Source organism: Scyliorhinus canicula, chromosome 22 (genome assembly GCF_902713615.1).
Source record: "Scyliorhinus canicula chromosome 22, sScyCan1.1, whole genome shotgun sequence".
NCBI classification, from domain to species: Eukaryota; Metazoa; Chordata; class Chondrichthyes; order Carcharhiniformes; family Scyliorhinidae; genus Scyliorhinus; species Scyliorhinus canicula.
The window spans coordinates 23,292,455-23,317,209 of NC_052167.1; the positions used below are offsets into that span (position 1 = coordinate 23,292,455).

The 24,755-nt window shown below is 45.8% G+C and overlaps 1 protein-coding gene and 1 non-coding gene across 6 annotated transcripts in view; both read right to left on the bottom strand.

The window, feature by feature from the left end:
• The window catches only part of shld2 (shieldin complex subunit 2), a 161,235-nt gene that overhangs the window by 110,788 nt on the left and 25,692 nt on the right, over nucleotides 1–24,755 (bottom strand). The window lies entirely within an intron of this gene.
• LOC119956262 lies at nucleotides 6,924–7,174 on the bottom strand. The gene has a single exon (XR_005458615.1). It is a non-coding gene; the product is annotated as a small nucleolar RNA SNORA53 (small nucleolar RNA).

Below are 24,755 nucleotides of genomic sequence, written 5' to 3' on the forward strand. Positions count from 1 at the left end.
TACTGAGGTCTAAGTTACTGACAGAGACTTCAGCAATGATTGAAGACAGCAAGGAGAATTAATGACCTCACAGTTAGCATTTATTTCCTTCCACAAAGGTGTTTCCACTGCATGCCCACAGAAGTTAGTGTTGAGACGGGAGAATGCTGAGCAAAGTACACGCCTTTTACTGTAACCTTGGTTTTCAGGTACCTTTAACAATTGTCTTTCTACCTCATTATTATGACCGCAATATTTTTTTTTCATAGGAATTCCTCAGTATCTGTATTTTTTGAGGAAGAGGACGACCATCACAAGTGATGCCAGGTCGGCCAAGGTGCACCAGAGTTAAACTGTCCCCCAGGGTTATCTCTATATTTGCATTTAAAGGTTGAGAGACACATATATGCTATGATTCACAAGGAAGGGTGTAATGGAGCACTACAAAATAACCTGCAGCAAAATATCCAGAGCCACAAAACTACCAGTGCCTGTGAAGGTCACAAAGGCCTTTCACTATAGTTGTGGATCATTTCAATGTACTGCAAGTGACTTCACATTAATCAATCTGCAATTCATTGATGTATAAAGCAAGTGACTCATGAATTGTTTCCTTGAATAATCTCTTCTCCATGACAACTAGCAGCATCATGAGAGGGTAGTTCCATTTTATCAATTAGCAAAGATCCTGCATGTCTAGGCGATTACATATTGCACCCCAAGGACTTTCATTGTCTGTTGCATAATATATTACCTACACGAGCTGGGAAGAATTCAATTTTCTGAACATGCGGCTTGTTGCAAGTGGCTGCTCAGTTCCCAGATCTTGACCATGTTTGATCTTGGTGACTGCATGATCAACTTTCACCTCTGCTCTGCCTTGTGTCTGTCTCAAAGATGTCATGACCCATGACGGAAGAGGGTATTCTTGGTCTCTTAGAAATAGTCCTTGCGGTTGCCCTTCTTCAAATAATGCTGCCCTAAAACAATCATGCGATGACTACTGCTTGGGAAGCTGGCATTCAACAACAATTTACATAGTGCCTTTAATAAAATGTCTCAAGCACTTCATAGAAGCATCACCAAACAGAATTTGTCATTTTGCCACACAGGAGGTATCTGGACAGGTGACCAAAAGCCTGGTCAAAAAGAGAGATTTCAAATAGTGTCTTCAGGAGGAATCAAAGAGATAGAAAGGCAGAGATTCATGGGGCAGGATCCAATGGCCACGCTGTGCCTGAAAAGCAGCTCGCCGCAGTGCAGTGTGATTGATAAAAGCCGGGAGATCCCAATCCTGGGATCTACCAGGCTCGAAACGCCTCAGGAGATCTAACGCAATCTCTTGAGACGTTGCGGTGAATCCCACCCATTGTGGGCTGACCTTTATGGCAAATCTGCATATTAAAGCGAGACAGCTAGTCTCACTTTAATGTGCAGATTCCAGAGTTACTTGAGGCCTGGGGTCAATCTCCCTCGTCTCTGAGACATCGGGTGAGCATTGTTCAGTACTGGTGTCCACAAATGAGGGCCAGATGGAATGGCACTTGTGGGGATCTCCCAATGGATCGGAGGCCCCTGTTGCATGCCCTTTGGGCAGGATGGTACTGTGTCACTGCTGCTGCAAGCCTGGGTGCCAGCCTGGCACTGCTAGCTGACAGGGGCACTGCCAGGGTGCCAGGCCCATAGTGCATTGGGCTTGAGGGAAGGTTTGGGGGTTGCTTTGGGGGCCTCGGAGTAAATGGATTCCTGATCTCTTGCGACACTGAGTTCTGGCGAGCGGAGCTCCTCAGTGTACAAAACAGTGCCAAGTGTGGCCTCAGCTGCGCGATCTCAGTTGAGGCCCCTTATCAAGCGCGAGTCACGTTTTTATATCCTTGTGTTTCTCGGCACTGCGAGCATCAGGAAGCAGGCAGTTAAACCAGCTTTGTTCCCATTTAGTTCAATCTTGCCCATGATCTTGTTTTAATTGCATGCAAATTCCTGGCATCCACAAAGATAGTGCAATAGTGTGCTACATATGGGTGTACTCAAGACAGAAAGCAGTCCCAACAGGAATCTCTAGAAATTATGTGCCCACTCATAAGCATTGTATTTTAACCTATTATACTTAAAAATTAAGCTTATGGCTGTTTGAACAGCGGGCACTTCAGCAAATCAGGTGATCTATGAACACAACCTGAGCTGAAACATGTACAACCTACTGGAACACAGAGAACAGATCTTAGAAATGCAAAAAATTGGAAGAGAAAATAAGCAATTGTTGGTTTGAAAGGAGAGGTGGGAAGATTGTGCTGAGAATCATAGTAAGAAGTCTTACAACACCAGGTAAAGTCCAACATGCTTGTTTCAAACATGAGCTTTCGGAGCACTGCTCCTTCCTCAGGTGAATGGCGGGGCGGAGAATCCATCCCTATATTTCTTACATATCTGTACAATATGCAGATCCCCAATTTTTGAAGTAAATTAGAATTACTCTTTAACCATTACGAAGCAATTTGGGAAATATGCAAGTGTCATTGGAACTTATTCAAGGTGGCACATTCCTGCTGGGTTACCGGAGAACTGATTGTCTCAGCAATATTTCATTGTGACCACTTAAGGACTGTGTGGTTAAACTAATGTTTTTATGGCTTTGTAATGCACAGGATGTAATGGACAGAACCTTCATGTCTGAGGTATGGGGGAGGGAGGAGTCAGGTAGGACTGGAGAGGTAGGAGAGGGGAGGTCAGTCTGAGAGGGGTGTAGGGGTGCGGCTCTGATCGGATGACCGGGCTCACACTGGATGGGTGGGGTCATACCGGGGAAAGTAGGGGCTGGAGCAGAGAGCAGGGTGGTAGTGTCGGGGCACTGATTGAAGGTTGTTAGCACAGCGGTTAGCACTGTTGCTTCACAGTGCAAGGGACCAGAGTTCGATTCCCGGCTTGGGTCTCGGTCTGTGCGGAGTTCTTCTTGTGTCTGCGTGGGTTTCCGCTGGGTGATCCGGTTTCCTCCCACGTCCCGAAAGATGTGCTTGTTAGGTGAATTGGACATTCTGAATTCTCCCTCTGTGTACCCGAACAGGCGCCGGAATCTGGCGACTAGGGGATTTTCACAGTAACATTATTGCAGTGTTAATGTAAGCCTACTTGTGACAATAATAAAGATTATTATTATTAAAGTTGGCGGGATGGTTTAATAAAGTATACCAGTATCCTAGGCTTCATTAATAGGGGCATAGAGCAAGGAAGTTATGTTGAACTTGTTCAAGTCACTAGTTTGGTCTCAGTTTGAGTATTGCATCCAGTTCTGCAATTTAGGAAGGATGTGAAGGCAGTAGAGAGGATGCAGAAATGATTCGCAAAAATATTTCTGGGGATGAGGAACTTCAGTTGTGAAGACAATTGAGAAGGCAGATTGGAGAAATTAGGACGATTTTACTTAGAGGAAAGAAGACCAAGAGGAGATTCAATGGGGGTTTTCAAAATTATGTGCGTCAGGATAGAGAAGCCAGAGAGAAAATATTCCCACACCTGAAATAATTTGTGAACAAGTGGGCACAGATTTAAAGTAATTAGTAAAAGAATCAAAAATGATATGAGGCAAAACCTTTTTCACACAGCGAGTGGTTTAGGTCTGAAATGCACTGCCTGAGAGTGTGGTGGTCGCAGGCTCAATTAAAGCTTCAAAAAGGGAATTAGATTGTTATCTGAAAAGGAAGAATGTGTAGGGTTACAAGAAGGTGGTGGAGGAATGACGCTACATGGGCTGCTCATTCGGAGAGCCAGTGCAGCACGATGGGCAAACATGTTCCTTCTGCAATGATACCCTGGGCCAGTGCGCAGTCAATTCCAGCCTCACTTTACCTGGAGTTGCAACACAATTGAATTAACCAATTAATTAAAATAAGGGGTGAAAACGATCAGCATGAAAGATAAAAGTCTTTGTTTCAGATGGTCGTTTCTAGCACCTTTCTCCTCTTCAAACTTTGTTTTCTGCTTGAGGTTTTGACTATAGGTTCATTCAGGTCTCTGTAGGTTCAGGAATACAGTACTCACAGCCTTTCTGGAGAGAGAGAGAGAGAGAAAGAGAAAGAGAGAGAGAGACAGACAGAGAGAGAGTCAAAGACGAAGAAGAAGAGCGGGTCCTTCCTCTTGAGTGCCAAGGAACCAAACTGAGCTCCTTGGGTCTTTGAGAATCATTCCACTTGTGTAGAACCCAATCGCTACCTGTTAACGGGCAGAATATTGGATCCTTGGCACTTTTGTGAGTAGTACAATAATGACAAATGGATAGTTTTTGCTCCAAATTATCCTCTAACTCTCTCCCCTGAAGATTACTCATGGCAAAATAGGGCTCCACAACCAGCAATCTTATGATAGTCCACGCAAATGGCAAACTTCATGTCGGCAATTTTTCATGAAAGAGCATCACTGCCTGTCCTAGCCTGACATCCACACATGCACATTTACTTCACAATCTCACCGTGTCCGAAGCAGCAACATACATTGATATATTCCTTCCTCTCTTGGAGACACTGACACATTGATTGATATTTAATGTCACATGTATCGAAGTACAGTGAAAAGTATTTTTCTGCTAAGGGAACGTACACATTGACGAAAGAATAATCGACAGAGTACATTGACAAATGGTACATCAACAAACAGCGATTGGTTACAGTGCGGAACAAGGGCCAAACAAAGCAATACATGAGCAAGAGCAGCATAGGGTGTCGTGAATAGTGTTCTTACATGGAACAGATCAATCCGAGGGGTAGTTGTTGAGGAGTCTAGTAGCTGTGGGGAAGAAGCTGTCCCTATGTCTGGATGTGCGGGTCTTCGGGCTTCTGTATCTTCTGTCTGATGGAAGGGTCTGGAAGAGGGTAAAGCCTGGGTGGGAGGGGTCTCTGACAATGCTGTCTGCCTTCCTGAGGCAGCGGTGGGTGTAGACAGAATCAATGGTAGGGTGGCAAGCATGTGTGATGCGTTGGGCTGAGTTCACCACACTCTGCAGTTTTTTGTGGTTCATTATGGAGTCTTGGGCTGACATCAATTAACTCAGCACTAAGAGGAATTCATGGTGCGTATGAGTCAATACTATACAACGCATTTTCCACTGAGCCCCCAAGTCTTTCAAAGTCAATCCTCTCTGTGAAATGAAGTTGCTTCTGATAGCACTGTATAAATTGTTTCTATTTAAATCCTCTTATTGCATAATGTAATCCCCAGTTTGATCACATTTGTGATGAAAAACATGACAGAAGTAATTTGCCCTGGTGTTGTATTCAGCACAGAGACTGGAAGTCAGCTAGCATAATTTCCAGGTCTATCAGCAGCATTACTGACAGTCACGCCAACACAACATCTGGCGAGTGCTGCAGCAAAACCAAACCATTTAGTTTACAATGCTGCAGGGGATTACTGAGTCAAACTGAAAGAAAAAGGATTAGTTAATAAATTAAAATATACAAAGACTGTGAAAGAGCTCAAATCAACAAGGTAGAAAGAAATCCAATGTTCCTTTAAAGTGCCAAAACAGAGAATGTATTTTTGCCGAGTCCACCACATAAATGTGGTCCAGATATGGGAAAAAGATCGGGGATATTTAAAAGCATGTCACATTTGAAATGTGTGCGGCATCTCATTAATTCTGTCTATAAAAGAAAATAAATTCAGTTTCGGGTTTTTCTGATTGCTTCAAATAAAGAAATTAACCATACCAATTCAGTGACTTAGAGATGAATTCCACACAATACCAACACATTGAAATACTAGACTTAAATCAATTTTGTCATTAGTCTTATATTATCCAAGTGATTTCAGCCAGAACCTTAGTTTCTAAGCCTATTGACTATAAAAGCCATATAATTACATTAATTTTTGAAAAATTCCTACTGAAAGCATTAAATCTATCAATCGTTAGCAATTTACTTTTTCTTATTCGATAATGAGCACGGTGTGGTGAATGTAACTCCGTAATTCACACTGTATTGTATATACATGAGACTATGCATTTGTAAGCGCAGTTGTGTTGCCTGACCACTAGGGGGAGTAGCGCTGGGAATGCTTAGGAGTTTGTACAGGGCTCCACCCTTGGCTCCGCCCACGACTCCTCCCCCTGGACTGCTGTATAAATACCAATGCTCAGAGCCAGTCGTTCAGTTCATCTGAACGTTCATCATGTAACTCCGTAATTCACACTGTATTGGAACAGGCTGGCTCTGTTGTAAGTAGATTAAAACCACTGTTCATATCTTAAAGCACGTGTCTAGTGAATTGATGGTTTCATCACACGGGCATCACTGTTTAGGCCAGTATTTATTGCCCACCCCTAACTGCCCTTCAGAAAGTGTTGGTGAGCTGCCATCTTGAACCGCTGCAGTTTTGTGCTGTTAGGGAGGGAGTTCCAGGATTTTGATCCAGCAACAGTGAAGGAACAGCAATGTTGTTCCAAGTTATAATGGTGTGTGGCTTGGAGAGGACCTTGCAGGTGGTCATGTTCCTATGAATCTTCTGCCTTTGTGGTAGAGATCATGGGTTTAAAAGGTGCTGTCGAAGGACCCTTAGTGCTTTGCTGTAGTGCATCTTGTCGATGGTACACACTGCTGTCGCTGTGCATCGGTGATGGAGGGAGTGAATGTTTATTGTGGTGTCAATCAAGTGGGATGCTTTGCCTTGAATGGTGCTGAGCTTGTTGAGTGTTGTTGGAGCTGCATTCATCTAGGCAAGGGAAGAGCATTCCATCAGACTCCTGACTTGTGCTTTGTAGATGGTGAAAAGGGTTTGGGGTCAGGAGATGATTTATGCATCACAGAATTCCCAGCCTCTGGCCTGCACTTGTAGCCACATTATTTATGCGGCTGGTCCAGTTCAGTTTCTGGCCAATGGTAACCCCCAGGATGTTGAGGGTGGATGCTGAGAGTTTAATTTCATTGCAATATTTAAACCAGATGGATTTTGACAAACGTGTTCACACAGCAGCAATGTTCAGATGGTAGGCACAGTCTAGCGTACCAGGTTATTTACATCAGAACAGAACTGTGCAGGTATATTACTTTAAGTAGGACAATGACTGAAGCAGCTTTGACTGTACAACCACAAAAGTTGATAAATGTCACCTGCCAGCACACTGGTGAATCCAACACCAGGGTGGAACGATATCTACCAGCCAGGCAGAACAGCTACATCTCAAAGATGGACCGAAGGAGCACGAGTGTGTTTTTTTAAATAACTGTTCGACAAAATCTCCAACTACAAGCATTCAAATTTACAAACTCAAATAATTTAGGCACAATTGCTGACATCCATAAGAAGCTTCAAACATTTTATATTTGCCGATAAGAATGATGGGGTTGTAATTGGCGGGTTACATTTGTCCTGCTTTTTGTGGGCAGGACATGGACAGTTTTGCGCATTGCTGGGGCTGTCAGTGTTGTAACTGCACTGGAACAGCTTGGCGATGGCACAGCAGGTCCCAAAGCACAAATCTTAAGTACTATTGCCGGAATGTTGTCAGGTATGGCTGGTGCTGCTCCTGGCATGTCCTTGCATTCTTCGTTGAACCAGCGTTGATCCCTAGACTTGATAGTAATGGTCTCACGGTCACCATTAGAGTAACTTTTAATTCCAAATATATAATTGAGTTTCAATTCCACCAGCTGCTACTGTGAGATTTGAACCCATGTCCACAAAGCATTAGCCTTGATTACTCGTGTACTCGCATTACCACTATGCTGCTACCTCCACAGTGTTGGAACTCACTACAATGAATTTTGTTATTCTCACAGGCTTGCTCCTTTTGCTGCAGCCTACTTTAATTCAAGGTTGAAGGGGCAGCACGGCGGCGCAGTGGTTAGCACTGCTGTCTCACAGTGCTGGGGTCCCAGGCTCTATCCCGGCTCTGGGTCACTGTCCATGTGGAGTTTGCACATTCTCCCTGTGTTTGCGTGGTTTTGCCCCCACAACCCAAAGATGCGCAGGGTAGGTAGATTGGCCATGCTAAATTGTCCCTTAATTGGAAAAAATGAATTGGGTACTCTAAATTTTTTTTTTTGTAAATTCAAAGTTGAAAACATCACCTAGATCTGGGCTGCTAGGCAGGAAGACAAACTTTGGGCATGATCTAACAAAATTGGAACAGAGACCCGTGACGAGTGCATTTAGCCGGGTGTTTCCCGGAGCTTGCAGCGCAGAGTAACACCGCACCATCTATCGGAACTCTGTTTCAATTCTGGTACTTGGCCCTGTTTCCTGCACTGAGAAGCTCTGCTCGCTGGATTGAGAAGCCATTTTAAATTGGTATTCTGATCTCTCGACCCTCCGACCCGAAGCCCAAACCCCCAACTCACCTATAAGGGGGTCCTCAGGCCTGATGCCCAATGGAGTAAAATTGCCAGCCTGGCACCTTGGCACTGCCAGCCTGGCAATGTCACCTGGACACCACGGCAATGCCAGGCTAGCACCCAGAGGACTTCTGATCCCTGGGGGGATCCCCGCAAATGCCATTCTGTCTGAACCAGCACTTCACAGCGCTCGCCCGAGGTCTCCGAAGCGATGAGGTTAGATCCCAATGCCTCGGATAGGTCAAAGGTGTGTATGTTAGAATGAGTCGAGCTGTTTTGCTCTAATATGCAGATTTTCAAAATAGTGATCTCGCCCACAATGGGATCCCGTTAGATCTCGTGGGGCGTGGTGAGCCGGGTAGATCCCAGAAGAGGAATCTCCCGGCATCTACCGGTCACGCTGCCTTTCGGGAGCAATGTGTCTAAACCAGGAAGTATAAATTAGAATATTTAGTTTAATGTAAAATCATGCATCGAAAATGAAGTAAAAAAAAAAGGAAAAGAAAGGTGGGACTAAGAGAGACTGATTTAAAAAAAGAGCCTAAAAAGGTATCATATATTTTACATTGATGATTTTAAAAACGCTAACAATAATTAAACTCTGAAGGAATAAGGCACCATAATTACAAAATTGAACATTTAGGGCCTGAGAGGTTGTTTGGTAATAACTTAACATGCCATTAAAAATTTACATACACTTGGACGCACCAGCCTTGACTTTGTCTGGCCTACTTAGTGGATACCTACCGCAATTCACGTTCACAGGGGCTGTTTAGCACAGGGCTAAATCGCTGGCTTTGAAAGCAGACCAAGTAGCACGGTTCGATTCCCGTAACAACCTCCCCGAACAGGCGCCGGAATGTGGCGACTAGGGGCTTTTCACAGTAACTTAATTTGAAGCCTACTCGTGACAATAAGCGATTTTCACCTTTCTTTTCTTGAATGCTGATTCCCTCAGTGAGGTACCAGTGTAGCAAAGTTTGCAGACAGCAACCTCTGGATTTCCATCTTTAACTGCACTTGTGCAGATATCAGGGGTGGGATTCGGGGTCGGAGAATCGCCGGGGGGGCCGTGCAAATCTCGCCACGTCGCCCCGACACGATTCTCCGCACACCATTGGGGCAGGCGCGGCACCGGTCGGGGGCCGCTCTATGGGGCCCCCCTGCGATTCTCTGGCCCGGATGGGCTGAGCGGCCGTAAAAAAAATTAAAATCAAGTCCCGCCGGCACCGTTCTCACATGCTCTGAGCCAGCGGGACCTCGGCGTTGAAGGGTCCAGGGTCGGCCTGTGGGGGGGGGGGGGGGGGGGGGGAGGGGGGGGGGGGGGGTCCTGACCCCGGGGGGCCTCCGCTGTGGTCTAGCCCGCGATCAGGACCTACCGATCGGCGGGTTGGCCTCTCTGTCTCCTGGCCTTCTTTCTTCCGCGCCGGTGCCTGTACTCCTGCACCATGTTGGGTCGGGGCTGGCGCGGACAAGGGAGACACCGCGCATGCGCGGAAATTGCGCTGGGGGGACTGCGCATGCGTGGGTTCGCGCCGGACCCACTGCGCATGCGCGCATCCCCTGGCGCCCATTCCACGGCCAGATTAGCAGCTGGAGCGGCGTGAACCGCTCCAGCGCCCAGCTAGCCCTCTGTAGGGGTCAGAATTGCTGATCCTGGGGCCACGTTGACGTCGTCAAGAAACACGCCGCCGTTTCCGACGGCATCAACACTTAGCCTCAGGATCAGAGAATCCCGCCCCAGATGTTACTGTCCAATTTATTCCATAATAGCGGTGAGTATTAATAGTCTTGCCATTATTACTATCACATAATATTAACCAATAACTCCAGTGGCTTGATCCCATCAGCTCTGACTGCCGCAATCGATAATTTTTCATCAATGAACCAATATCAAGATTATTGGTAGGTTGGTCAATCATAGAATAATCTCAGCAAGCCAAATCCTGCCTTATTCAACGTACACAAAACTAGGGATTTATTTTCAGCTAGGCTGCCAATAGCTATCAGGAATGGGAACTATGGCCTCTAATCCCTATTTCTAGACCAGGTGGTTGTGTGGAGTTAGAGGACTCCCACTGATAACTGGACTAAGATCAGTTTACTCAGTATAAAACCTGGGGCTCCCCTCATCTTTATGATTTAGCCAGATAAACCATCGGGAAAACGTGTAAACTGAGCTTTACTAACAGAAAGGGCTTAAGACATAGCTCCGGGGTCCCAGGTTCGATTCCTGGCTTGGGTCACTGTCCGTGCGGAGTCTGCACGTTCTCACCGTGTCTGCATGGGTTTCCTCCGGTTCCTCCCACAAGTCCCGAAAGATGTGCTGTTAGATAATTTGGACATTCTGAATTCTCTCTCTGTGTACCCGAACTGGCACCGGAATGTGGCAACTAGGGGCTTTTCACAATAACGTCATTGCTGTGTTAATGTAAGCCTACTTGTGACAATAAAGATTATTATTATGTACCAGATTCTTCATATTTTTCGACCAAATTGTCAAGTTGGTATACACGTTGGTACATTAGATTACGCAACCTGTTCCTTTAAAATTATTCGGTGGAAGATCTTTGAGTCACATTTGTTGGCAGTGCATCTGAAATCAGGTTTATTCATAACCGACTTTAACTTGAAATGCTTCTTGAAATAAAATCTGTGCCACTCACTTACATCACATTAAGGTTTTGGTGTTATAAATTACCATAAATTAGAAAGAAATCTGTCGTGCATGTCGGGCACAAAGTACAGATCCTAAACTGGTGGTCATGGGTTAAGAGTTCTGGAGCTGCCTGTCACTCTGACCAATGTGGCTTCACTGAGAACAGGTCTGATCAGTTTGCAGTCAAGACCACAAGAGGGAGTAAGATAATAACTAGGGAACAAATGAATTCAGTCTGCCGGCGACTGACTGGGTTATACCCCCCCCCCCCCATGTAGAGAGAACATATTCATACAAAAGGATTCCAGATTTGATTTCTGGTCATGTCAGACTGTCGGATCACAATCTTGCAAAGTTTTAGGCACCATAATTCCTGCCTGAGAAGGATATAAAATCAGGAGTTAAATGACCAATAAACTACAGACATTGTATTTTTAATGAGCAACCAGCATATTGAATTTGCTGACTTTGCGTTTCCACTCGTAAAACAACCTTTACCCTGTTAGACCTTGGCTATAAACTGTTATTGCAAATGCATTGGCATCTCATCATTACATTGGCTTTGGATCATTGGGACATGATACTTATTAACAAGTTGCGTGAATGAACAGACTGGTGATTATTTTATCTGCACACTTGCCTGAAAGGGTTCTGCTAATCTCCAAGGCTCTTTTTTTGGCCATTTGACTGAACAATACAGTTACAAATGATCATCTTCAAACATCTGTGCTCAAAAAGATTACTGTTCACTTGAAAATAGAAGGAAACATCTGCAATGATTCCTATCATTAAATGCTACTTGTCACAGCTTTCCAACTGGTTCAACACACTTACTGAGCAGCTGTGCTATACAAGCCAAAATCCCAGAGGCAAATGCCTGGTCTGTCATCAATGAGATAATCTTAGGTAATTGGGCACAGGAAGGATCCTGAAAATAGATCTCAAGAGCTCTGGGTTAAAAAGAGAAAACCATCCAGGATTTCCACCTCTAACCACTGTTCACCAACATTTGCTGGAGGTATGAGTGTAGACATCAGGTGAAGACATAATCCAACTTGACTGTGTCACTCCCAGAGGTTAAATAGACTGCTAACATTCACTTTCAAGTCTTACAAGTGATGGAACCATCAATTCACCAGACACGTGTTTCCGATATGAATATAGGCTTTAATCGACTTACTACGGCCAGCCTGTTACCCGTTGATGAACTCTCAGTGAACTGCAGGCTGACTCTGGACAAGGGTATTTATACAGCAGCACTAGGGGGAAGAGTCATGGGCGGAGCCAAGGGTGGAGCCCTGTACAAACTCCTGAGCATTCCCAGAGCTACTCCCCCTCATGTCGGATAACGCTACTGCGCTTACAAATTCATAGTGTGAATTATCATATTACATTCACCACAACAAGTTAATGTTTTGTGGGTGAGATCCTGGTGATAACATATCTATAGAATCATATCTCAGCAAACAGATAGTCGGCACTCCAATGAAATGAGAGAAGATGGGCAAGGATAGGGAGAAAGTAAAAAAGACAAAGTCCAGCATTAATTGTTTGAAATTACTATTTTTCTGTGACCTATTTTTTAATCCCTTTATGATCTTTCATGTTTCCTGACATTCTTACAGTCTGTTGGTCCACCCTCTTTACTGCATTTATCAAATGATTTTATTCCCTATTCACTTTATACCCTCTCTCCGAATGATTCCCTGAGCTGAATCCAACAACTGGGATATTTAAAGGCCCTTAGCAGTGGTTATAGTTTCAGGCAAATGTTCACATTGTGATTGATGCTTTGCATCAGCATTACAAGTTATATAAAAGCAAGAGTAAGCTATTTGTTCCTCAAGCCTCTTTCACCATTCACTGACATCAGAGTTGATATATGATCTAACACCATTGCCTTATGTCCCTTATACCAGAGTTAACAAAAATCAAACTTGGTTTTAAAGTTAACAATTGATCAGTTGTCATTTGCAGAAGAAAGTTCAGAACTTATACCTTGCGCGGTAGCACAGTGGTGAGCACTGTTGCTTCACAGCGCCAGGGACCCGGGTTTGATTCCCGGCTTGGGTCACTGTCTGTGCGGAGTCTGTACATTCTCCCCGTGTGTGCGTGGGTTTCCTCCGGGTGCTCTGGTTTCCTCCCACAAGACCCAAAAGATGTGCTTGTTAGGTGAATTGGACATTCTGAATTCTCGCTTCAGTTACCTGAACAGGGGCCGGAGTGTGGCGGCCGGGGGCTTTTCACAGTTACTTCATTGCAGTGTTAATGTAAGCCTACTTGTGACACTAATAACAATTATTATTATTATAAAAAAGTATTTCTTAATTTCAATTTTGAAAGGCCTAGATTTAAATTTTAGATTGTACCCATCGTCCTAGGCACCGCAGCTATCTGAAATAATTTCTTCCTCTTTATCCTATCTATTTGTTACCCTGACTGTCTTGAAAAGTTTACTCAAAGCGCAAGGTGTTGTATCTGAAAGCATGCAGCATTTGCAACAAATCAGATGAATCGATAGCAAAAATAGAAATGAATAGGTTTCATCTAATAGTTATTATAGATACATGACTCGATCAGTATTACATGTTGAGGGATTAACACGAGAACAGGCTATTTTGTATCAAGTGTTGTGCAATGAAAAAATGGTTATTAATAATCTTGCAGTAAAAGCTCCGTTTTTTAAAAATAAATTTAGAGTACCCAATTCATTTTTTCCAATTAAGGGGGCAATTTAGCGTGGCCAATCCACCTACCCTGCACATCTTTGGGTTGTGGGAGCGAAACCCACGCAGACACGGGGAGAATGTGCAAACTCCACACGGACAGTGACCCAGAGCCGGGATCGAACCTGGGACCTCGGCGCCGTGAGGCAGCAGTGCTAACCCACTGCACCACCGTGCTGCCCGTAAAAGCTCAGTTGACTTGACGGCTGGTTCAAGATGTGGAGCGATACCAACAGCACGGGCTCAATTCTCATACCAGCTAAGGTTATCCATGAAGACCCGGCCTTCTCAACCTTGCCCTTGCCTCAGGTGTGGTGACCCTCAGGTTAAATCACCACCAGTTAGCTCTCAAAGGGGAGAAGGTGGGAGCAGCCAATGGTCCTCTGGGACTGCGGCGACATTTATGGTATTTACAATAAAGGGGTCTCGAGGGAAGAGTGGCAATAATTTGATGGAATTTTATAATCAATTTCAAAGCGATATAGTTAAAGTCTAAAACTAGGGAGTGAATGTGGAGGCTTTAGTAGATTGGGAAATTACATTAAAAGACAATGATGTAAGAAATGATGAAAGAATTAAACATAATTTGCAATAAATATGCATTCTTTGAAGGCACAAAAACCCAACAGATAGTGGCCTAACCATGGCCAAGAGGAGAGAGGTAAAGGTAGGTCATATCAGACCAAAGGAAGAGGCATGGTGGCACTGCTGCCTCACAGCACCAAGGACTCTGGTTCGATTCCGGCCTTGGGTGACTGTGTGGAGTCTGCACACATTCTCCCATTACCTGCGTGGGTTTCCTCCAGGTGCTCCGGTACCCTCAAACAGTCCAAAGATGTGCGAGTTAGGTGGATTGGCCATGCTAAATCGCCCCTTAGTGTCCAGGGATGTGAAGGTTAAGTTACGGGGATGGGGCAGAGTGGACAGGTTAGTGGGCATGGGTAGAGTGCTCTTTTGAAAAGTCGCTTCAGATGGCCTCCTTCTCCAGTGTCGGGATTCTCAGCCAAAATAAGTAGTGAGCATGAAGGTCATTTTGGAATTCAGCAAACGCAGACTAAGAAATTGATAAAAAATATTGAAAATAAACATGGGCCATAATTTTCCCACTGTACTTGTCGGCGTGATCTTCTGCTCCCACCGATAGTGAACCACATCGATAGCAGCAGGATCAGCAGACAGCCAACAGCGGGCCACCTCTGGACGTGGAAAATCCCACCCAAAATGTAAATATTGTTATAGGAATGTACCCGCACTGTGAGCGAGGGCTTGAGAGGTGAGTGGCGAGAGGCAGGAAGCACTTTATTAAGCGAGAGCAGTTTGATGTTGCAGGATCGCAGACCCTGATGAGGACAGTCACAAGCGGGAAAGTTGGCAGCCAGCAAGAGCGTTGTTGAGCAGAATGATCGGCTAGCGTAGGCATCACCAGTGGGAGGCCGCTCCAAAATGACAGTGATTGGGTCATACAACCTCATGTCACACCTGGGACAAAATTATGTTACTGCAGGTGACACAAGCCTGGATGGGAGGGTGAACTGTGAGGAGGATGCAGAGAAACATTAGTGTGATTTGGACAAGTTGAGAGAGTGGGCAAATAAAAGGCAGCACGGTAATAGGGCAGCAGGCTAGCACAGTGGTTAGCACTGTGGCAGGTTTGATTCCCAGCTTGGGTCACTGTCTGTGCGGAGTCTGCACGTTCTCCCCGTGTCTGCGTGGGTTTCCTCCGGGTGCTCCGGTTTCCTCTCACTGGTCCTGAAAGACGTGTTGTTAAGTAATTTGGACATTCTGAATTCTCCCTCTGTGTATCTGAACAGGTGCTGGAATGTGGCGACTAGGGGCTTTTCACAGTAACTTCATTGCAATGTAAGCCTACTTGTGGCAAGATTATTATTATTATTAGATGCAGTATAATCTGGAAAAATGTGAGGTTATCCACTTTGGCAGCAGAAACGGAAGGCAGAATATTATCTGAATGGCATAAATTAGGAGGGGAATGTGTAAAGAGCCCTGGATGTCCTCATACACCAGTCGCTGAAGGTAAGCATGCAAATACAGCAGACAACAAAGAAGGCAAATGGTATGCTGGCTATCATAACCAGAGGATTTGAGTACAGGTGCAGGGATGTCTTGCTGCAATTATACGTTGATTATACGATGAGGCCACACCTGGAATATTGTGTGCATTTTTGGTCTCCGTATCTGAGGAAGAATGTTCTTGTTCTTGAGGGAGTGCAGAGTAGGTTTACCAGGCTGGCTCCTGGGATGGTAGGACTGACATATGAGGAGAGATTGAGTCGTTTAGGATTGGGTTTCGCCCCCAGAACCCAAAAGATGTGCAAGGTAGGCGGATTGAACACGCTAAATTGACCCTTAATTTGAAAAAATGAATTGGGGACTCTAAATTTTTTTTAAAACAGTGCATATACACCGTTTGGCCCTTCACACCTGCTCCGCCATTCGTTATGAAAATGAAAATTGCTTATTGTCACGAGTAGGCTTCAATGAAGTTACTGTGCAAAGCCCCTAGTCGCCACATTCCGGCACCTGTCTGGGAAGGCTGGTTCAATACCCTGATCCCGCCTTCCCCCTCATATCTCTTGATCTCTTTAGCCCCAAGAGCTATATCCAATTCCTTCTTGAAATTACACAACATTTTAGCCTCAACTAGGTTCTGTGGAAGCAAATTCCACAGATTCACCAGTCTCTGAGTGAAGATGGTGGATGAGTTCATAGGGTGCCAGGCAGGCACAGGAGACCGCACAGTGTGAGCGCCAGGGCCAACGCGCACGGGACGCTCTAATCGCATCTAGGTTCACCACCTAGGCCAGGGGTGGCGGGGGGGGTGGGGAGAGACTGGCCAGAGGCATGGGCATCGCATCCCCTCCCCAGCCATCCCCCCGCCAGAAACTCCCTCCATGATACATACCTGCCGCACTATGGTGGTGTCGACAGGGGGGCATTGAGGTGCTCCGGCACCTCCCCCGCAGGAGACAGTGGCACGGGCTCCATCACCTCCTCCTCCCTTGGAGTGCCCGATGGCCTTTGGACTACTCTATGCGACGGGGGGTGCGAGTGGAGCTAATCCCTGAGGCTCCACCGCCACCTGACACTGCCGGTCCTGGAGGCCTGCTCTAGTCTCAACCAGGGTCTGCATGCTGGCGGCCATGGCGCACAGGGGGTGGACCATCTCCGACTGGGACTGCGCCACAACACCCATTGACTGGGCCACCTCTCTCTGCGTCTGCGGCACGTCAGCCAGCACCTGGGCAATGCCACTGACATTCCCAGCCATGGCCTGCCATGACTGGGCCATGCTCAAGAACACCACTGCGGTTTCCAGGTGACTGGCATATGGTCGCCTGTGAATCAGCAACCTTGTCCTGGGCCATGGCCAGTACCTGAACAGAATGCCGCAGGCCTTGGACATGCATATCCATAGCTACCCGTGTGGTGTTGGCCTGGGTGGCACGCATTCTTGGCACCACCTCCTGCTGCTACCTGTGATTGGACTCCCCCCAACTGCACATGCTTGCCGAAAACCCTTCATGTTGTCCCTGGCTCTGTGACTGCACCTCCACAATCGATGGGACTGTCCATTCCAGAAGCCCAAAACTGGACGGCAGCAAGTTTCTGGGGTCGGCCCGTCCTCCGACCGTCCGCCCCCTCGAGTCTTCCTACCTTCACCTGCTATACCAGATCAGCTGTGAGGTGCGCACCGGAGAGTGCTCCGAGGAGCCTCTTCACCAAAGTGAGTGTCTCTGGGATGGTGGAGGGTGTTAGAGGCAGCTGTGACGGAAAGTCAGTGTCATCCTCCAACGAGTTCCAGGGTCTCCTGGGTTTCGAGCGGAGGACTGCCATCTAAGCTGCTCTCCTCGTTACTGCTCGGCACAACTCCTCATTGGGGAGGGGGGAGGGGGGGGGGACTGGTAGTGGGTGGTCTGGGGGTTACAGGAGGATCACTATCTGGCAGGCCGCGTCCGCCACCATGTTGTACGGCGCAACTGCTGCAGGTCGCAGCCGTGTGCATGGGCGGCCATGGCCCCAGCAATTCTGTGCCTGTATCTGCAGGTAAAGCTGGGGGCTTTACGTGGCGCGGTTGCTAGCCCCCCACCGGGCGGAGCATCGGTGCAGGGGTGGTGCCCACTTTTTGGTCGTAAGGCTAGACACATGCTCTGGACATAGCTTCAAAATCAGACAATCCAGCCCTTAGTCCCAGAAACTGAGAATCCCGCCCGACATCTTTGGTCAGCAACATTCCTTTAGTACTGTACTGGAGTGACAGCCGAGCGTTTTGTGCTCAAATTCATTCAGTAGTTTGAGCTGCTGCCTTCAATTCCCTACTTTGACATCATCTGTAAGTTTAACCAATTTGTATTGAGTTTCAGAAAACCGGTCACTGGTGTATATTAGAAACAGCAGCAGTTCCAACACTGAGTCCTCGGGCATTCATCTTAGTATAATAAAAATAATCTTTATTATTGTCACAAGTAGGCTTATATTAACACTGCAATGAAGTTACTGTGAAAATCCCCTAGTCGCCACACTCCGGAGCCTGTTCGAGGGAGAATTCAGAATGTCCAAATTACCTAACAGCATGTCTTTCGGGACTTGTGTGAGGAAACCGGAGCACCCGGAGGAAGCCCACGCAGTCAACTTACCCCTGACATTATACTCTAACCTTGTTAGTTTCTTACCCTTTTCTAATTTTTGTCCTGAATTCCCACCACTTTGAAATTAATTAGTACTTTTTTGTGTGGAACTTGAAATGCCTATTTTGTGGTCTGAGTATCCAACGGTACAGGTTCAGAATGTTGGTTTGACAGACTCGTTCCTGTCTAAAGCCATATTGGCGACTACTTAATAATTAATTGTGTTTTAGATAATCACCTGTTTACTCCTCGGTTGTGTCCACAACTATATGGATGCAAGTGTTTTTTGTGTATCTGAAAGTGCAGTTTGCAGAATACACAATAGAACACAGAACAGTACAGCACAGAACAGGCCCTTCGGCCCTCGATGTTGTGCCGAGCAATGATCACCCTACTCAAACCCACGTATCCACCCTATACCGTAACCCAACAACCCCCCCCCCCCAACCTTACTTTTTAGGACACTACGGGCAATTTAGCATGGCCAATCCACCTAACCCGCACATCTTTGGACTGTGGGAGGAAACCGGAGCACCCGGAGGAAACCCACGCACACACGGGGAGGACGTGCAGACTCCGCACAGACAGTGACCCAGCCGGGAACCGAACCTGGGACCCTGGAGCTGTGAAGCATTTATGCTAACCACCATGCCACCGTGCTGCCCCACGTAACAATGAGAGTTACGTTTTGAAATCAATGGTGCTCATTTTTAAAAATGTATTTTTCTTGGTGTTTTGAGTTATAGATACAGAAAAAAATGAAAGAGGAAACTGAGTTTCGCATGTAACAGGCAATGAAACAACAGCAATAATAACAACAATAGGAACAATAAGATTTGAGTGCCTCGCTGTCACCGTAACCGTGACTGAGCTCCAATGCTACTTTATATTTACATCTATATATTAGTGTTCGATATTTATAGTGGCTTGTTGGGGTTCAGCCAGGACCCCGGCCACTGGCGGTAGGGGTTGCCCCCCAGCTTTACCCCCACAGGTTGCCCGTCGGTAAACTCCGTTCCGTTGGTGAGGGGGGTGGAGGCGGTAATGTCTCCCTTGTGAAATGAAAATGAAATGAAAATTGCTTATTGTCACGAGTAGGCTTCAATGAAGTTACTGTGAAAAGCCCCTAGTCGCCACATTCCGGCGCCTGGTACGGGAATTGAACCATGCTGCTGGCCTGCTTTAAAGCCAGCGATGTAGCCTGGTGAGCTAAACCAACCCCTGGTTTTTGAGGGAGGGCGGATCCGTTCGTTACCCCGGTTTCTCCCCATGCAGGAGAGGCCTGTGATCCCACCAGTGAGTGACCCTCCTCCCTATTCTTTCCCTGTCCTCCCTTTTCTGCACCCCCTCCCCCATCTCACCCGAACTGGTCCTCCCCCACTCCACCCCTCCCCCCGGGTGGCTGTTGGTTGAGGTCTGTGAAGAGGCTGGTGAATTTGTTTCATATGCCGTGGAATCATTCCTGTGACCCTCTTATTTCGAATTTGATCTTTTCTAGCCTCAGGAATTCAGCCAGATCGGGTGGCGCTGCCGACTTCCATCCGAGCAGAAGTCTCCGTCTGCCGATCAGTGAGGCAAAGGCCAGGACATCCGTCTCTTTCTCTAACCAGAGCTCTGCGTGCTCCGACACCCTAAAGAACTTCACAGGCGGGCACAGCTCCATCTTAACCCCCACCACATTGGACATAGACTTGAAGAAGGCCATCCAGAATTCCCCGAGTCCGGGCAGGACCAGAACATGTGGGTGTGGTGCCTGGTCCCCCCCGTCACCCCTCGCACTTGTGTTCCACCTCCGGGAAGAGCTTGTTCATACGCGTCTTAGTAAGGTGTGCTCTGTGCACCACCTTGAACTGCATCTGGCTTAGCCCAGTGCAGGAGATGGAGTTGGCCCTGTGCAGGGCCTCGATCCAGAGTCCTCTCTATCTCCATGCCCAGTTCCTCTCCCACTTCCGTCTGGCCATGTCCAGTTGAGTACTGACCCATTCTATAAGTCATCTATATATATATATATCGCCGCATTTGTCGTCTCCTAACCAGTCTGGCACTATCATCGTGTCCAGGAATGTGTGTGCGGGTCTCTGGGGGAACACTTTTGTCTCCTTGCGGAGAAAGTAACGCAGCAAATCTCTGAGCTTGTTCCCTTTTGGGAGTTGGAGCTTCTCTAAGTTTCCCCAGGGTGCTCACTTTGATAGTAACCTTTAACTTTGTAACTATCATCACCCCCTCACTCCCCCCCACCTTCCCTTTCTTGCAGCTGTTTGTCAAATAGTTTGCACATTGCGTGCATCATTCATCAGGTTCCAGTTTCAAAGAACCACGCCCCTATTTCTACAGGCTGTTCATGATACACCGCAGGGACTCGGTCTAACCTTGGCAGTGATAGGACAGAGAGGGACAACACCCACAGCACTAACCTAGGAGCAGTAGTAATTGTCAGTTACTTTTACAGAATTGTATACTGCTATCCTAAACTAGCTTATAAACCTTGTACTTAAAACGGACCGTGTCCCACTTCAAGAATGAATTGTGGAGTTGGCACCATTTGCAAATAAGAGCAAGGATCTGGTCGTGTCTTTTTTCTTTCCCCACTTGCCTTCATTCTGTTCCTTTGTAAGAGCTGCTCATCTGTATTTTTCAGCTTTCGATGAAAATTTATCCATTAATTAGCATTTTTCTTTCCTTTCAATTTGCTGAGTATTAAGCATTTTCTGACTTTCTTTTAAGATTTTCATTGTCTGTTTTTTTTAACACGGGCTTTGCTCCGTAATTTCACCGGCAAACACACGTTCAACACATCATTTGAATTAATTCATTATCTATTCAAGTATGTGCTTGGCATTCCGATGTAGTCAGGTGAATAAAGATTACAAATTTTATCTTCGGGCGAGGACCTTTGGACATACAGACTCTCAATGAATGTCACTTTTCAGGTCAATAGGTCTGGTTCAGTGACGTCTAATAACATCAGCTAGTTTTAAGGCAGAGAGGCATTCCCACTCTGCCAAGCTGACACTAGCACTTCTGAGTACAGGCTCATCTCGTGCTTTGAACATGTGACAGCTGCAATTATAGACAGTGCTATTGGTCAGTGGGGGGGGGAAGAAAGTCAACTTTTAGGTCAGCCACCAGTATCATTACTCAGGGATTGCTTAACTCAAGTGCCTTAAATCATTGAATAAACACGAGCAGTTAAGGAATGTACAAACACAGGAAAGAACTGAAGGTACATGTTGAGCTGAGTTTATCAGTTGCTTTATCAAATGCAATCTGTAACACAGTCTAAACTGGAAGTTCTAAGACTCCAGAAGGAAGGGCAACGTGAACGTGTGCATCGCAGCTCTATTTCTAGAAACACATTGAGCTGGTGGCAAATTTGGAGGTGGGAAGGGCATTTACTTAGGCGAGGTGGTGGCTCATCTGAACCCCACCATCATTCTGCCTCCACCAGGTTTAGGTTCTGGGTGGAAAAGATCTTCCCGCCTCGCCATCAATTAAGGCCCTCATTTATTAACCTTGTCTGAAAAGGTGGTGGAGGCAGAGACCCTCATGATATTTAAGAAATTTTTAGATGTACACGTGTGATGCCAAGCCATTCAAGACTACGGGCCAAGTGCTGGAAAATGGGATTAGAATAGTTGGGTGGTTGTTTTTGACCGGCGCAGGTATGATGGGCTGAAAGGCCTTTTCGGTGCTCTAGACCTCTGTGACCCCTCTACTTTTGCTTCTGACTGAAATGTTTCTCTCACTGGAGCCCGAAGTTTATTCCTTTTATAATGTGGAGATGCCGGCGTTGGACTGGGGTGAGCGCAGTAAGTAGTCTTACAACACCAGGTTAAAGTCCAACAGGTTTGTTTCACTAGCTTTCGGAGCACTGCTCCTTCCTCGGGTGAATGCAGAGCTGTTCCAGAAATATATATATATATATATACACACATATATAAACAAAGTCAAAGATGCAAGACAATCCTTTGAATGCAAGCATTTGCAGGTAATTAAGTCTTGAAGACTTAATTACCTGCAAATGCTCGCATTCAAAGCATTGTCTTGCATCTTTGACTTTGTCTATATATGTGTTTCTAGAACCTACATCTTCATTCACCCGAGGAAGGAGCAGTGCTCCGAAAGCTAGTGATTTGAAACAAACCTGTTGGACTTTAACCTGGTGCTGTAAGACTTCTTACTATTCCTTTTGTAACAGTGCACTCTGGACTGTGCAAAATCTTTCTGTCAAAATGTGCCATCAATCATGTTTATAAGAGAATGTTGTCCTGGCTCATACCTAAATTTACAATATGGAACCTAATAAGAGTACTTGTTTACTCTAGTGGCACGGATCTTGCAGACGGCAATGCACATCAGAAATTTAGGATTCATTTTAATAGTTGCATACTTGGTTTGCTGATATATGTAGGGTCAGGCAATAATTCATCAAATAACCCCAAATGTAAGGCCATAGAACTAATCCCAACTGGAAAAATTCAAGGGGGCTGAAAATCCAGTGGACTGCTCCATATTCCTGTCTAAGTGCTGACACCAGCCTGTAGGAAACCTCTGATGCTGAACCGATGGTTGACATGGGGTGGGTGCCTAGACTAAAAGGAGCACCCACCTCCCAGTGGCTGCAGATCCAGTACGCAAAAAAGTGAGACTTGGGAAATGACTAGTACTGGTCCAACGTGGTCTTGTGTAACTTAAAATGGAACTGCAGTCTGGACACCTGCACCTGTCATTTCCCAAGTTTTACTGTTTTTTCTTTCTGGGCATTAACATTGGCTGTCTGGGTGATGCAGGAAGCTTCATACGGTTTGAAGTTAAAATACTGAAGTGGAAGAGGTTCATGATGGTGTCCAGGCTAGAAATCTAAAGTGGTCTCCATGTGTATCTTTGGTCTTACTTGCCTTACTACCATTAAGGCAGCGATCATTCATCCAGACAAGAGATGCTCGATACCACCCCAGTATTCTGGTTAGGCCTATCTGCCACTCAGTGGGACTATTTGAAGCAGGGCTTGAACCTTTCAATTTTCGATTTAAAGATGGGAAAGTTATCAAAGCCAAAGGCTTTCTTTAATGAAGGTATTATGAAACACAATCATTTAATTTATTCATGCTATTGTTAAGTACATATTTTTGGATGCTTCGTCGAAAACCTGACGTTGGACATTATAAACTGAATTTACTGAGAAGTAATGGCATGCAAAAAACTTTTTTGACTTGTTTTTAATCCAAATTGATTCATTCACCGCCATTCTTTTACTGCTAGATTCTCCTAACTGGTCATTCAGGATTGATCCGTAGTTGTTCATCAACTGGCCCCTACACATCAAGGTTAGGAATTGGAAAAGTGTGTGTCTGTCTGTGATGCCAATGCAATCTATTTACTTTGTGACACTCTGGCTCCGCTTATCACTCTCTGGTTGATTGCTTTTATTTTTGAGCGGAATGGTTTGTTTCAGTTGTCAAGTCTTTGTATTGCTCAGTTCCTGACATCTTGCACATGTTTTTATGCAATGTTTCATCTTCCTTTCCCCATTTAACTTTGTGAAATATATTTATCTGCTTGATACACATATACATCTTGATTTTCATAATTATCTGTTGGATGGAGACTCTCTCCAGCAGCAGCAGCAATCTTCCTGATGTTTTTGTACTGACTGTTTAAGAATTAAGGGAAAGCAGTTGGTAGCGGTTGAGGTGGTTGGTAGGACTAAGTAAAAGAGCAAGAAGTGGAAACGTGAAGTGGGATGTTTGGCATATTAAGGCTTAGTTAAGTCCAGAGGTTCAATAATGATAAAAATGAAATGAAAACCGCTTATTGTCACGAGTAGACTTCAATGAAGTTACTGTGAAAAGCCCCTAGTCACCACATTCCGGCGCCTGTTCGGGAAGGCTGTTACGGGAATCAAACCGTGCTGCTGGCCTGCTTGGTCTGCTTTCAAAGCCAGCGATTTAGCCCTGTGCTAAACAGCCCTGTTTACAATAAACAATAAAAGAGAAGGAATAAATGTGGTAACGACAGACTACTCGGTTCAATGTCGGTAGTGGGACATCCTTTAGTAGTAATCGAAAAGAAAGTGAACAGTCACTGGAGAAGCATGGACGAATAAAGGAGAGCAGCTCATGTTCCCAACTCTGGCGGAACATATTACAGGAGAAGTTGGCGGAAGTGAGTCACAGAAAGCGGACAGTGTGGTATGAGTGAAAAGAAATAAACCTGTCTCCACAATATTCCATGACTGAGTCTGAACAATTCCTTCCCCTGCCAGTTACTCTTGGGATAGAAATCCACAGCAGACCACAGTCACCACCATAAATTCATAAGATTATAGGAGCAGAATTAGGCCATTTGGCCCATCGAGTCTGCTCCGCCATTCGATTATGGCTGATCTCATCCTAGTCTAACTCCACCGTCCTGCTCATTCCCC